At 50.2% G+C, this 15,950-nt stretch overlaps 2 pseudogenes; both read left to right on the forward strand.

Annotated features, from left to right (window-relative positions):
• The first annotated feature begins 987 nt into the window (after positions 1 to 987).
• LOC134377726 (beclin-2-like) lies at positions 988 to 1,800 on the forward strand (annotated as a pseudogene).
• An 11,348-nt stretch (positions 1,801 to 13,148) lies between these two features.
• LOC134377748 (beclin-2-like) lies at positions 13,149 to 13,961 on the forward strand (annotated as a pseudogene).
• The last annotated feature ends 1,989 nt before the right edge of the window (positions 13,962 to 15,950 follow it).

The following is a 15,950-nucleotide window of genomic DNA, read 5'->3' on the forward strand; positions in this document are numbered from 1 at the left end:
CAGCTTCTGCCCAGGCTGAACAACTGTCCCAAGAGCTAAGGCCATCTTCAGCTCCAGCTCCACGACCACTGCCAGAGCCAGAGCGAAAGCAAGATCCTGAGCCCGAGCCCGAGCCCGAGGCCGAGGCCGAGCACGAGCAAGATCCTGAGCCAGAGCCAGAGGAAGATCTAGAGCCCGAGCCCGAGCAAGAGCAAGAGCTAGACAGAGCCAGAGCAAGCTCACCTAACCACCCCTGAAACATCAAAAGAAGTGGAAGAAACACCAGCACCAAGGGGAGCCCCGGCTCCAGAGCTCCCACAAACACCCTCACCAGTCCCCACTCCAGAGCTGTCCTTCCCCTTCCCTGCCACCGTGCTTGTCCTCGTTTTTGTCTTTGTCCTGCATCTCCCAAATTTTATCATCTTTTCTCTTCACTTATATCCCTTGTATAAAATAAAGTGTTTTAATGTTTTCAAAATTACAATTCAGTGGCATGAAGTACATTTCTCATGTGCTGCAGCCCTCACCTCTGTCTAGTGAGAGAACAGCTTCATCAGCTCTGCAGCCATTAAGCTGTCGCTCCCCATTCCGCCTCTCCTAGTCCCTGACAACCACTCCATTTTCTGTGTGTGAGAATTGACCTATCGTGGATTGTTCCTATCAGTACAGTTATGTGGTCTTTTGTATCTGGCCACATAACATGAGAAGGAACTAATTAATTTTCATTTTATGTTTCCAGTAAGAGGAAAATGACAGAAAAATCAAAGACTATATGTAGAGACACAAAGCCCCGATAGTTCTTATTGCCCTAATCTTGAAATAGGAACTACTTTTGAATGAGTGGAGAGCCAGATGCCACAGAGGAAAAGACTGACTTTTCCTGGTCAAAACAAACCAAGAATAATGTCCAAAGCTTAAAAGACAAACCCCAGATTGGAAAATTCTTCATGATCAGAGAAAGGGGCATTATTCCGTCGGATAACCCGGAGTCTGAAACAGCTCGAGAGCCAGGACTACAGGCACTGCCTGGACACCAGCGAGCAGGTGGGGCAGGAGGAGCTGCAGACAGAGCTGGGGGACCTGGAACGGGAGGAGGCAAAGCTGGCCCACGAGCTGGCGGACGTGGACGTGAACCTTGCAAGGGCGGCTGCGGAGCTGCAGGCAGCCCAGGCCGAGACTGCAGAGCTGCAGCAGTGGGAGCGGTGGGTCCAGAGGGACTGCAGGGCACTGGAGTGGCAACAGCTGGGACTGTAGGATGAGCTGAGGAGCGTGGAGAACCAGCTGCGCCACGCCCGTGGGCAGCTGCACTGGCTGAAGAAAACCAATATCTTCAATGCCACGTTTAAGACCTGGGAGGAGGGCCCCTTGGGCGTCATCAGTAACTTTAGACTGGGTCCTCTCCCCCACTGTCCCCGTGCACTGGGATGAGATTAATGCTGCCTGGGGACAGACGGCACTGCTGCTGCTTGCCCTGTCCAATGTGACTGGGCTGCCGTTTCAGAGGTACAGGCTGGTCCCCTGTAGAAACCACTCCTATCTGAAGTCCTTAACAGATGGCTCCACTGAGCTGCCCCTGTTCTATTATGCGGGTGGGGTGAGTCCTTGAGTAACAGACTTGACCATGCCATGCAGGCCTTCCTGGACGGCATGCAGCAGTTCAAGGAAGAGGCTGGGAAGGGTGAGCAGGGCCTCTGCCTGCCCTGCAAGAGCCACGTGGGCAAAGGCCTGCTGGAGGACGCTGGGGGCAGCAGGGAATGCTGCTCCATCACCACCCTTTGGAACACAGAGGAGCGGTGGACCAAGGCGCTCAGACTCATGCTGCTCAACCTTAAGAGGGGCCTCACTTGAGTGTCCTTAAAGTACCATCCAACATAACTTTCTCGTTGGCCAGTTAGCTTGGTGGTTAAAGCCCCCCTGTAACACCAAGGTCAAGGTTTGGATCCCCACATCGGCCAGCTGCCAAAAGCAAACCAAAAAGTAGCTTTCTTTATTGTAAAAATACTATCAGATGGTAATCTGAGTACGACGTGTTTATAATTCAAAAGATGAATAGCCACAGCAGATATTAACTGAAAATCAAAATAAACCATTGCCCAGAGCAAACCAAGAATCATGGCTATCCTTCCCAGCACATCTTTGTCCGCCCTTCTGTGGACCTTCCTCTCCCCTTCTCCCCCACCCAGACAAACATTGAAAACAGGGAAAATTGACAAGAGGACAAGATCCCTCCTACATAAAGGGCTGCAGGGATACAGAAGGCAAGAACTGAGGCTGGGGATAAGAGGGGCGGGGTAAGGAGAAAGGTGGACGTTTTCAGTTTGGGGTGAGAAAAAAGTGATTTGAGGCCACTGATGTATGTAGTGGAGCTTTGGGGCAGGGGTTGGGGGAGAACATTCAAAGATTCAGTTTTGGCTGCCACGTATATTGTGAGCCTCTCCTCTTCCTTCCTGAGAAACTTCCAAGAAGTTTCCACATGTTCTTTCATGATGTAAAGCGAGAAGTATGTCTTCTTGGGCGGTGTCATTATGTGCAGATTAATTTTGAGGTGAGAGGGTAGGGTGGCCAAAGACTAACTGGTGACATTGTACGATAGATCAATTGAGGGGTCACAGAAACCTGAAGATTAAAAAGGAGCCAACAAGAGGCATTTTTTAAAATGCCAGTTGTGTCTTGCCATCCCCCCACTTCTCCATTGCTCTCGGGATAAACTCCCAAATCCTTACCCTGGTCTTCAAACCCGGGTGACCTGTCCCTTACACTCCTCCCAGCTCCTCTCTGTTCCAAAAGGTGCCAATCCCGCCCTTCCTCTGCCCTTGGCCTTGCTATTCCCTGTGTGTCAACGTTTTCTAACCAAACTGTACACTTCTTGAGGGCTCACTTAGCTTTGTTGTCCAGATGACACGTCGAATCGTTCCTACATACTAAGTATCTATAAATAGAAGTGGTCATTGTGAAAGAGAACAGGAGGGCTGGCCAGTTAGCTCAGTTGGTTAGAGCACAATCTTAGAACACCAACGAAGGCATGGGTTGGGATCCCCGTAGGAACCAGACACAGGAAAAGCAGAGAGAGAGTGAGAGAGAGAGAGCGAGAGAGAGAGAGAGAGAGAGAATAGGGAAGCGGTGAATTTGTCAGAGACTTGGAGAGAATAGAAAATTCCAATAGGAGATTGACGAAATGGATTAATGTCTAACTAAGCCTGTGACGGAATACCACGTAGGTATTAAAATCTTGTAGAAGAAAAACAACATAATACTTAATGACAATACTTAGAATATATTAAGTAAAAAAGATGATATTATAATAAAACACATAATTTTATACTCCCAAAAGTTGGTTTTTGTTTCTGTTTTGGCAGCTGGCACGTAGTGGGGTCCGAACTCTTAACCTTGGTGTTAGCAACAGAATGCTCTAACTAACGGAGCCAACTGGCCAGCCCCAGAAAAGTATTTAAAGAGAAAATATTTCCAAGAATTAAGTATCCTTTTAATATACGAAGGTATTTCCCTGAAAGTTTTGTATTTAAAGTAATTAAAATTTTCTACCTGATATTATGAAAGAGACGGGATACTGGTTTTCAGCACTTCTACGTCACGTGTACTGGTGGTTCTAGCTAGGGCAATAAATAAAAAGGAAAAGGAATAAGTGTTAGAAGGGAAAAAATAAAATTCTATGTATATAACATAATCATATAATATCCAAAAAGATCAACAGATAAATTATTAGAATGAATAAATAAGTTAAGAAATTCCCTGGCTACAAAATCAATACAAAAATCAAATATAGTTCTCTATCTAAGCAACAATTAGAAAAATAAATTTAAAATAGTTTAATTCATTAAATAACAAGAGTCATCTGACAAAAAGCCCTTTGCACAGAATATCATGTTATCAATTGCCTCTAGAATAGGGGTTGGCAAGCTTTTACTGTAAAAGGCCCCATAGAATATGTTTTAGGATTTTTGGTCCATGTGGTTTCTGTTGCCTTTAGAGTGTAAAAAGCAGCCAGAGAAAATATGTGAATGAAGTGGGCATGGCTGTGTTCTAAGGAAACTGTATTTACCAGAACAGGCAGGAGGCTGGATCTGACTCGGGGCCCTAAAAGACGGATTCTGTCAATCTTGTCTGCAGTTACATAGCCAACTTGAAGGAGTTCCCACTGCCCAAATTTGGGACAATTTGAGCATCACGAAGAAAAGATAGTAATAACTTTTTATTAAACATTGAAAAAAAAATCCACAAATCCTTAATGATACTGGAAACGAAGGGGGCGAAACACTTATTTGTCATGATTTGAGATGACTCACATGGCTAATTCTTACTTTAAAATCCAGCATTGAAAAATGGAAAAGAAGAGAAAGATTTAAAAATCATAAAAAATTTAACATTGAAAGGGAAAATGATGAAGTATGCCCTGTTTTAGGAGGAACTGCAGTTTATCCCCAGATGAGAAGAGAAAATTCCTTATAGAAAAATGACACCTAGGGGGCTGGCTGGTTAGCTCAGTTGTTTAGAGCACAGCCTTGTAGCACCAAGGTCATGGGTTCAGATCCCGGTACTGGCCTGCCAAAAAAAAAAGAAAAGAAAAGAAAAGAAAAGAAAAAAGTGCCATCTAAAAAAATGTAGAATGAACAATAAAATCATCGACTTAGGTTTTGATAATTGAAGCTGGAAAGAGGGTCTTGGGAAGCAGATACTTTCATAGCACCAAAGTACCCACAGACATATGGCTGGCTCACTGACCATCCCTCATACTGAAGAAGTTTGCTGTCAACTTGAACCAGGTTATCAAATTTAACATCACTAGCAGTGAGGCAATCTACCATTCTATTCCATACCTCTTGCCAGGATGTATTCACCTCCTGACATCGTCCAGACTGTATTCTTGCCAGAAAAAAGTTTTATTTAACCTTTCTAAGCCGTTAGACCTATATTCAGCTTATTGGAACAAGTTAAATGCCATCACAAAGAAATTATGAGATTGCTCCAGAATGACATTTTTTTTTTTTTATAAGACAACTGACCTGATTTTCAAAAAGTCATTTTTTTTTTAAAGTAGGGGGAAAGCATAGTGGATTGAATTGTGTCCCCCCAAACTCACTGAGGCTTGACTTGAACTCCCCAGGTTTTCTGTAGTAGAAACTTACGAGTGCAAGCGGGCGTGTGAGCTCCAGGGTGAGCAGGTGAATCCAGAGAACGAGGCGGCGTTGGAGGCGCGGGTCAGGGAGACGGGCATCCGCCTGGTGCAGGTGGAGGGGCAGAGGAAGGACGGCGGGCCAGCCCCAGGCCGGGTGGGCAGCCCGCCGGCCGACTCGGAGGAGCTCTCGGGCGGCTGCCCCAGGACGTCTCCAAGCACCAGGGGATCCCACTGTGGCAGCGCGCGGGCCGCCTGCGTGATGCGCCTGCCCATGACCTTCGGCGGCCTGAACCGCGGCTTCCCGACGCCCGCTGAAGCTCGCGGCGCAGCGCGCAGGCCGCCATGGCCCCGCTGCACAGCCGCCCGCTGCGGCGAGAAGAGCGAGCTGCGCGTGGACGGGTCGCCGCCGACGGGAGCCGCCGCCGCTGCTGCTCGCGCTTCAGCCTCCGGGCCCGGCCTGCAGGAGGCGCTGCCGCTGCCCAGCCCCGGCGGCGCCCGCGCAGATCGCGCTGCTCAAGTTCAGCTCGCGGCGCACCGCGGCCGCCGTGTCCCCAAAGGCCCTAGCGGGAGGGCTGTCACGCCTCTGTGCAGGGCAGGTGGCCGTGGAGTGGCTCAAGCCAGGCCCGAAGCAGCGACTCCGCCAGCAGCTTGCGGGGCCCTCACTGCGGTGCCTACAGCCGCAGGGCAGCCGATTGGCCTTGGCTAGGGACAGGCTAGGGTCCCAAGGGGCTCGGGCTGCCCTCCAGCTGCTGTGCTAACAAATGAGGCTGGGCAGCCCGGTGTTCCTCACCAAGTGTTTGGGCACAGGACCTGCTGGCTGGCACCACTTCCGGTACGAGGTGGTGATCCCTGGTCATCCGGTGCCTTTCAGCGGCCTTATCTGGGTTGCGCTGGCCGCAGATGGGCAGGACGGGCATGACGTAGCCAAGGATGCGGCGTCCGCACAGCTGCTGGAGGCACTCAGTGAGTCTGGGGCCGGCTTCTTGTGGTCTGCTGGGGCTGAGCCAGGTGCCATCATGAAGCAGTGACCCCGTCCTCCACAGGCAGCCTAAACAAGGAGGAAGAACCTGTGTCAGTCTCCAGCCCAGCAGGACTGGGTGGCCACTGTCTGATCCCACTGGGGCAGGGGCGGGGTCCTGCCGCATGTGTGACACAGCCTCCCTGCTCGGGCAGGGCCTCATAGCACCTGGGTGGCTCGGGTTTGGCTTATGTGGTGGTGAAGGACCTTGCCCTCCCCCTCCCAGCCCAGGGTCAGACCTGACCCCATGGTGACACCCACACCTACCTTTGTCCCGTCACCCCTCTTTCTCCCACAGCTCAGTAGGAATCATGGTTATTTTCTTGATTTCTTTTGGTTGGATTTTATTTGCGGGGCCGGCTGAACCAAAGGGTCAGAAATCCTGCCTTCATCCCCACTTCTTGGCATCTGGGTTTGGCTTATGTATAGTTTTGAGTTTCTCTATGCTGCTTGTATTTATATTAAATCCCTGGTTGCTGTAAAAAAAAAAAAGAAAGAAAGAAAAGAAAAGAAAGAAAGAAAAAGAAAAAGAAAAAAGAAAGAAACTTAGCTCCCACTGTGACTGTTAAGAGGGTGGGAAATCCTATTATGGTAGTTGAAAGTTGGAGCCTTGAAGAGCTGATTGGATTGTAGGACCATGCAGGAGCAAATGGATTAAAAATGATGGTCAGGGGTGTGGTTCTGAGGACTTTAAAAGAAGAGGAGAGTCTGTCTTTCTCTGTCTCGCTCTGTCAGCTTCCACCATCTTGAAATGTGAGACACCCGGGTCACTGTCACCACCACCAGATGGACTTTGGACTTCCCAGCCTCAGAAACTGTAAGCAATAGATTTTGTTTTCTTTACAAATCACCCACTTTCAAGTATTTTGTTATAAGCAACAGGAATGAACTAACACAGAATGTATTTGATGAAAAGAAACAAAACAAGGGCCGGCCTGTGGCTCAGTCGGGAGAGTGTCGTGCTGATAACACCAAGGCCCCGGGTTCAGATCCCACAGAGGGATGGCTGGTTAGCTCACTGGGTGAGCGTGGTGCTGACAACACCAAGTCAGGGGTTAAGATCCCCTTACCGGTCATCTTTTTTAAAAAAAGGAAAAAAACAACCGATTATAATGTGAACTTTGAGAAAGGAAAAAAGCAGCCCCTGACCACCATAGCTGAGCCAGGCCATGGAGTTCTCCTACTGAACATAAACCATGTCCCAGAACACTCTCTCTGTTACCTTTCTGGAGCAAGACAAAAACCAAGACCGTTCTGTAATTGTCTAAGAACAGACAAAAACAAGAGCTTTGTCCAAACCACAAAAGGGCCAGATGTCTCTCTCCCTTTCCTGCACTAGTTTGCCTGCTTCTAAGTAAAAGTTAAGATAATCATAGAATTGCTCTTGCTTTTTGACAGCACCCAGTCTAGAACAAAACCACCCCTTCCTTGAACCCTCCCCCAATCAACTAACACAAGCTGAAGTCCTATAAGCCCCAGCTTGAGTTGCAAAGAGTTCAATCAAATATGTCCTCTCCTCCTACCTTTACAAGTATGTTCCTGGCATCCAGGTCCCACCGCTTGCTCACCAATCAGAAACAAAAGACTGGTGAGTCCCAAATGTTGGTGCGAGGCAGGAAGTTCACTATCAGATGTCTAAGGAGACAGACTAGAACTGTCTACCACTTTAGGGTTTCAGGGGAGTTTAAGGGGGAGCGGAGGGAATGGAGCACGGGAAATGAAAAGCAGGAGGGAGGGGCACGTGCAAGGAACCAGGTGCAGTCTCAGCCAGCCTCCGTCTGGTTTCTGCTCCCGTCCTTGCTGTTATCTCAGGGTCCTGCTGGAGGGATGGAATCAGCATAGCTTTAGTGAGTCTTCCTTGGATAGCACATGCAATTCTGCAGCTCCAGGCTGACCGGAGAACAGCTTCACGTCCATGTATAGAACGTCATCTTGCCCCATAACCGAGGTTCAAAATATCAAATAACCATGGGGAAAGAGGGAACTCAGAGAAATGAAGTCCAAGGGAAAAAGGATCTGTGTCCTTTTCAAATCTTTGAGAACCCATGCAGTTTTAGTTCCCAACATGGCTTCAGTCCTGCTCACTCCAACAACTTACCTTCCTAATTACCTGGAAAGTCAGTTTCCAGTTTAGAATTTTTAGACACCCTGAAGTTTCAGGCTGGGCCATACTGTGAGGACCACAGCCCGCACACGATCTCCCCTTCTCTTCCCACCCCGGCTCCACTCCACAAGTCAAAGAGCCTGTTGGGTTTCCATGTGGACACAGCAACCAGGCTTGGGTTTGGTGATAATATTTGGCAAGCCTCAGCCAGGAGCTGAGTGCCCCCTAACCCACTCCCCCTCATCTCTGTCTCAATCGAACACATCTAGTTTCAAAAGATGGGCCTGCCCCCCGCAGCCCGGGAAGTTAAATCTCTGTGTCAGTGTCCTCAACTGTAAAACCTGATCGTGCAACTTTGAAAGATCCTCATGCAAATGGGTACGATTAGTCACCTGTACCAGATTAATCCACCCAAGCAGGATCTGGAAAGAAGAAAGTCCAGAGAGAAAGACCATGCAAGAAGATGTCACTGCTTACTGACAAGACTGCCACTCTGCAGCCGGCTGTTTTCACTCAGACTCTGTACATCTTTGCTTATGTGTAAAATTTGGTGTATTGTAATAATTATGGTGCAGACAGGGAAAACAGGCCAAGAGCAAAAGCAACATTTTCAAGGTTATAGGGCAGAAACCAGACCTGTCATTAGTCGTAGTCCATGCTACCTTCCACACCGTCATGGGTTTTTATCTCTAGTTTGGTCCATTAGCTCCATGTGACACTGGTCATGGGATGGGTTTCAGAGATGTTTGCTCACACATGACTGATGACATCCTTAGGAAGGAGATGCTAGAATGATCACCACTGTGCAGAAGGGGAGACTGGGAAGGTCCTGAGAGTCACAGTGGCTTGTCCAGGGTCACATAAGTGATAAGAAGGAGGAGCTGGGGCTGAACCTCCATGTATCTCGTCCGAGCTGTGAAGCTGGCTGCACCCAGTCCTTGCACAGGGGTGTGGTCAGGCAGTGTTGGTGGAAGTGTGGGCAATAGAGAGAGTTCATGGGGAAGGAGGGTCAGCAGTCAGGTACCAAGAGGGGCACTTGCAGTCTTGTACACAGAGGAGGGGTTCAGGAAATGAGGTACCAGGAAGTGACCTCACTTCCTTGACGACAGACCCCAACGGAACTCGGAACTCGGTAACCTGGCACCCACATTCTATACACAGCCCCTTCCCCAGCTCACTTGGCCACAGGCAGAGTGAGATGTCGTGCTGTATCCCGAGGTCCCGGGGCAGTAGCCCCAGGCAGCCCTGGGCTGAGAGGTTTGTCCGATGCTTCCGGCGCTGGGTCAGCCCTCGCCCTGGACTCCTGTGGCCATTTGGCAGCAGGTCCCCAAAGGTAACGTCAGGTGTCCCAGGGCAGGGCGGGCCAGGCCAGGCCAGCACTGTGAGCCTCCATGGGTGACCGCACACCCTCCTCCTGTGTGAGGGGGGACATGGGGACATGGGACACCCTCCCAGGGCAGGGGCAGGGGCAGAGGGTGGGGACTTTATTAACCTGCTGGTCCTGGTGCCTTCACACCTCAGGTCAGGGCTGGAGGGTGAAAGGGGACTGCGGGGGTGGCAACCACCACCCTGTACATGAACCCTGGGCCCTCAGGCTGTCCTCTCATGTCCTCCCTGGGGTTAAGACTGGCCTCCAGCCCCTTCCCTCCTGGGGGTTCACGTTGCTCTCACTGTGCATCTCTTCCCTGTCCTGACCTAGAGTGAAGACAAGTCTTCCCTCAGCCCAGATGCCACCCACAGGTTGTGGCCTGTCCCCGCAGGCACCCTGCAGAAGTGGGTGGAGCACCTGGTGCCCGCTGTCATGCGTGGCAACCACTCCTACGTGCACACCTTTCTCCTGAGCTTCAGGAACTTTGCCACTCCCCAGCAGGCGCTGCACCTGCTTTTCCTCAGGTGAGCACTCTGCCCCTCGATCACACAGTGTCACTCGGCTGCCTCCCAGCTGTGAGTCTTGGGACTGTCACCACACCCCTCTGAGCCTCAGTTTCCACCTGTGTTCAGTGGGTGGTAACAGGAACAAGCTCCAGTGGGTCCCCCATGGAAAGTGCTGCTCCTGAGTCCAGCCCTGTGGAAAGTTCTGCTGGAGGGGCCACGGTCATCCTCATTCAGGATTCCTGCCCCCACCCCACGAGGAAGTCTCTGTCACACCCTCACTGACCTCGTTGACTTGGCCTTCACTCTTTTCACATTTGAGATTCCATCTGTAGGCTTCTGGGTGTATTCAAAGCAGGGAGACTGGAGGCTGGCAGAGGGGCTTCAGGTGCACCCAGATATCTTGGGAGGAGTTGGTTGGCGTTCATTCCTTCAACAAACATATCTGAAGTCACACTATGTGCAGTGACTTTCTGGGCACTGACCATATTCCAATGAACCGAGGAGACTACATTCCCTGCCCTCCTGGGCTTCCATTCTAGTCAGAGGTCAGACAACCACAATATACATGAGAAGCAGGTAGTGCCACCATATGGTAGATGTGACACCGTCCTGGTCTCCTCTAGGTACAGAAGCATTCTTTCCAATTTTCATGGGGATGGCGGAGCCCTGGAGCAGCTAAAATGGTGAGTGGGGTTTGGGTGCATATGGAGGGGCTCCCATCTCCACAGAACTGTGTGTGGTCGGTGGGGGCCTGTGGATGGGGGGGGCTGGCAGAACTCTGGCTGCCACACATCTTATGATTCCTGCTACAGGGCCCAGGGCACAGGTTTTCCTGCAGGAAAAGGAGTCAAGATGAGCTGGGGAGGGGGCCACAGGCACTGTAGGGTGTGCGAGAGGCTGGAGAGCAGAGCGAGCCCAGAGAGAACCTGCCCCCACCCCTCCCATCCAGCCCTGCCCACACCCCCAGAGCCCGTGCTGAGCCAGAGCTGGTGTGCAGAGCATCCCGCTCACACTCGGGGATGCTCACCCATGCGGATGCTCAGCTGGTGCTGGTGGTGCAGAGTGTGGTCAGGGTCAAGAGCTCAGTGTCAGTGGGAAGAGGAGATGCAGATTTGGATGGGGACAGTTGGGCAGCACATCCACGTGTCACCTCAAGTTTGGGGTTTTCCAAGGGCCCTGGGAAGGCCAGGGGAGCAGAGCCTCCCTCTGTTTCCTCATTCATCAGATATTCCTGGACACCTCCTGTGTGCCAGCGAGTAATGCCCAGAGCAGACAGCACCCTCCTGCCCTGATGGACAGGTCATTCCAATAGGGACGGGGCAGGGACCCAGACAGAGGAGGGTGTCAGGTTTCCCTGAAGAAGGGAAAGGTGGTCACACCAGTGATTGAAGGCTCCCCCCACAGAGGCTTTTGCCAGCCCCTCCTTGGTTTCCAGGACCATCTCTGCCGGGGCTGCCATACTGGGGGTGGACATTGGAGGGGCTGGTCTATGGTCAGGCAGGGGCACAGGGTACAAGACTGCAGCTCACTCGGGGGAGCCCTGAGAGGGCAGCATAGAGGGATAGGCCAGGCCTCTGATGCTGCTGCCCACCTTTCTCCCCCAGTGCCATGTCCTCCATCCTAGAGATCTGGCTGGAATTCTATTCCATTGACTTCCACGAGCCTCCTGAATTCCATGCTTTGAAGTCTCTGCTGGCCCATGTCCGTGTCAATATGCCGGGTTCAGAGGCGGAGCGTAAGGCTGATCTTCTTCTGGCGCAGCTGGAGAAGCTGGAGCACCTGGAGCCCAGTGAGGCAGAGACTGAGGGTGAGGAGGAAGAGGGTGGGTGCCTGTGAGGGTTTGGGGAGGGGGCTGGGCTGGGCCACACAGAGCAGAGTTTCCAGAAGCAGGCTGGGGACAGGGGCACTGAGTACTCAGAACAATCATGCAGTGTCCTGCAGTGTGGGGAGACTGCCTGAGGCTGGGTCTCTGGACTTGGGCTTCTCAGAAAGACTGTCATTGGAAGAGACATAGAAACTCATGTTGATATTTTCAATTGTTGTCACTCCACTTCCAGCTTCTGCCCAGGCTGAACAACTGTCCCAAGAGCTAAGGCCATCTTCAGCTCCAGCTCCACGACCACTGCCAGAGCCAGAGCGAAAGCAAGATCCTGAGCCCGAGCCCGAGCCCGAGGCCGAGGCCGAGCACGAGCAAGATCCTGAGCCAGAACCAGAGGAAGATCTAGAGCCCGAGCCCGAGCAAGAGCAAGAGCTAGACAGAGCCAGAGCAAGCTCACCTAACCACCCCTGAAACAAAAGTAGTGGAAGAAACACCAGCACCCAGGGGAGCCCCGGCTCCAGAGCTCCCACAAACACCCTCACCAGTCCCCACTCCAGAGCTGTCCTTCCCCTTCCCTGCCACCGTGCTTGTCCTCGTTTTTGTCTTTGTCCTGCATCTCCCAAATTTTATCATCTTTTCTCTTCACTTATATCCCTTGTATAAAATAAAGTGTTTTAATGTTTTCAAAATTACAATTCAGTGGCATGAAGTACATTTCTCATGTGCTGCAGCCCTCACCTCTGCCTAGTGAGAGAACAGCTTCATCAGCTCGGCAGCCATTAAGCTGTCGCTCCCCATCCCGCCTCTCCTAGTCCCTGACAACCACTCCATTTTCTGTGTGTGAGAATTGACCTATCGTGGATTGTTCCTATCAGTACAGTTATGTGGTCTTTTGTATCTGGCCACATAACATGAGAAGGAACTGATTAATTTTCATTTTATGTTTCCAGTAAGAGGAAAATGACAGAAAAATCAAAGACTATATGTAGAGACACAAAGCCCCGATAGTTCTTATTGCCCTAATCTTGAAATAGGAACTACTTTTGAATGAGTGGAGAGCCAGATGCCACAGAGGAAAAGACTGACTTTTCCTGGTCAAAACAAACCAAGAATAATGTCCAAAGCTTAAAAGACAAACCCCAGATTGGAAAATTCTTCATGATCAGAGAAAGGGGCATTATTCCGTCGGATAACCCGGAGTCTGAAACAGCTCGAGAGCCAGGACTACAGGCACTGCCTGGACACCAGCGAGCAGGTGGGGCAGGAGGAGCTGCAGACAGAGCTGGGGGACCTGGAACGGGAGGAGGCAAAGCTGGCCCACGAGCTGGCGGACGTGGACGTGAACCTTGCAAGGGCGGCTGCGGAGCTGCAGGCAGCCCAGGCCGAGACTGCAGAGCTGCAGCAGTGGGAGCGGTGGGTCCAGAGGGACTGCAGGGCACTGGAGTGGCAACAGCTGGGACTGTAGGATGAGCTGAGGAGCGTGGAGAACCAGCTGCGCCACGCCCGTGGGCAGCTGCACTGGCTGAAGAAAACCAATATCTTCAATGCCACGTTTAAGACCTGGGAGGAGGGCCCCTTGGGCGTCATCAGTAACTTTAGACTGGGTCGTCTCCCCCACTGTCCCCGTGCACTGGGATGAGATTAATGCTGCCTGGGGACAGACGGCACTGCTGCTGCTTGCCCTGTCCAATGTGACTGGGCTGCCGTTTCAGAGGTACAGGCTGGTCCCCTGTAGAAACCACTCCTATCTGAAGTCCTTAACAGATGGCTCCACTGAGCTGCCCCTGTTCTATTATGCGGGTGGGGTGAGTCCTTGAGTAACAGACTTGACCATGCCATGCAGGCCTTCCTGGACGGCATGCAGCAGTTCAAGGAAGAGGCTGGGAAGGGTGAGCAGGGCCTCTGCCTGCCCTGCAAGAGCCACGTGGGCAAAGGCCTGCTGGAGGACGCTGGGGGCAGCAGGGAATGCTGCTCCATCACCACCCTTTGGAACACAGAGGAGCGGTGGACCAAGGCGCTCAGACTCATGCTGCTCAACCTTAAGAGGGGCCTCACTTGAGTGTCCTTAAAGTACCATCCAACATAACTTTCTCGTTGGCCAGTTAGCTTGGTGGTTAAAGCCCCCCTGTAACACCAAGGTCAAGGTTTGGATCCCCACATCGGCCAGCTGCCAAAAGCAAACCAAAAAGTAGCTTTCTTTATTGTAAAAATACTATCAGATGGTAATCTGAGTACGACGTGTTTATAATTCAAAAGATGAATAGCCACACCAGATATTAACTGAAAATCAAAATAAACCATTGCCCAGAGCAAACCAAGAATCATGGCTATCCTTCCCAGCACATCTTTGTCCGCCCTTCTGTGGACCTTCCTCTCCCCTTCTCCCCCACCCAGACAAACATTGAAAACAGGGAAAATTGACAAGAGGACAAGATCCCTCCTACATAAAGGGCTGCAGGGATACAGAAGGCAAGAACTGAGGCTGGGGATAAGAGGGGCGGGGTAAGGAGAAAGGTGGACGTTTTCAGTTTGGGGTGAGAAAAAAGTGATTTGAGGCCACTGATGTATGTAGTGGAGCTTTGGGGCAGGGGTTGGGGGAGAACATTCAAAGATTCAGTTTTGGCTGCCACGTATATTGTGAGCCTCTCCTCTTCCTTCCTGAGAAACTTCCAAGAAGTTTCCACATGTTCTTTCATGATGTAAAGCGAGAAGTATGTCTTCTTGGGCGGTGTCATTATGTGCAGATTAATTTTGAGGTGAGAGGGTAGGGTGGCCAAAGACTAACTGGTGACATTGTACGATAGATCAATTGAGGGGTCACAGAAACCTGAAGATTAAAAAGGAGCCAACAAGAGGCATTTTTTAAAATGCCAGTTGTGTCTTGCCATCCCCCCACTTCTCCATTGCTCTCGGGATAAACTCCCAAATCCTTACCCTGGTCTTCAAACCCGGGTGACCTGTCCCTTACACTCCTCCCAGCTCCTCTCTGTTCCAAAAGGTGCCAATCCCGCCCTTCCTCTGCCCTTGGCCTTGCTATTCCCTGTGTGTCAACGTTTTCTAACCAAACTGTACACTTCTTGAGGGCTCACTTAGCTTTGTTGTCCAGATGACACGTCGAATCGTTCCTACATACTAAGTATCTATAAATAGAAGTGGTCATTGTGAAAGAGAACAGGAGGGCTGGCCAGTTAGCTCAGTTGGTTAGAGCACAATCTTAGAACACCAACGAAGGCATGGGTTGGGATCCCCGTAGTAACCAGACACAGGAAAAGCAGAGAGAGAGTGAGAGAGAGAGAGCGAGAGAGAGAGAGAGAGAGAGAATAGGGAAGCGGTGAATTTGTCAGAGACTTGGAGAGAATAGAAAATTCCAATAGGAGATTGACGAAATGGATTAATGTCTAACTAAGCCTGTGACGGAATACCACGTAGGTATTAAAATCTTGTAGAAGAAAAACAACATAATACTTAATGACAATACTTAGAATATATTAAGTAAAAAAGATGATATTATAATAAAACACATAATTTTATACTCCCAAAAGTTGGTTTTTGTTTCTGTTTTGGCAGCTGGCACGTAGTGGGGTCCGAACTCTTAACCTTGGTGTTAGCAACAGAATGCTCTAACTAACGGAGCCAACTGGCCAGCCCCAGAAAAGTATTTAAAGAGAAAATATTTCCAAGAATTAAGTATCCTTTTAATATACGAAGGTATTTCCCTGAAAGTTTTGTATTTAAAGTAATTAAAATTTTCTACCTGATATTATGAAAGAGACGGGATACTGGTTTTCAGCACTTCTACGTCACGTGTACTGGTGGTTCTAGCTAGGGCAATAAATAAAAAGGAAAAGGAATAAGTGTTAGAAGGGAAAAAATAAAATTCTATGTATATAACATAATCATATAATATCCAAAAAGATCAACAGATAAATTATTAGAATGAATAAATAAGTTAAGAAATTCCCTGGCTACAAAATCAATACAAAAATCAAATATAGTTCTCTATCTAAGCAACAATTAGAAA

Source organism: Cynocephalus volans, chromosome 5, assembly GCF_027409185.1.
Source record: "Cynocephalus volans isolate mCynVol1 chromosome 5, mCynVol1.pri, whole genome shotgun sequence".
Classification (NCBI taxonomy): domain Eukaryota; kingdom Metazoa; phylum Chordata; class Mammalia; order Dermoptera; family Cynocephalidae; genus Cynocephalus; species Cynocephalus volans.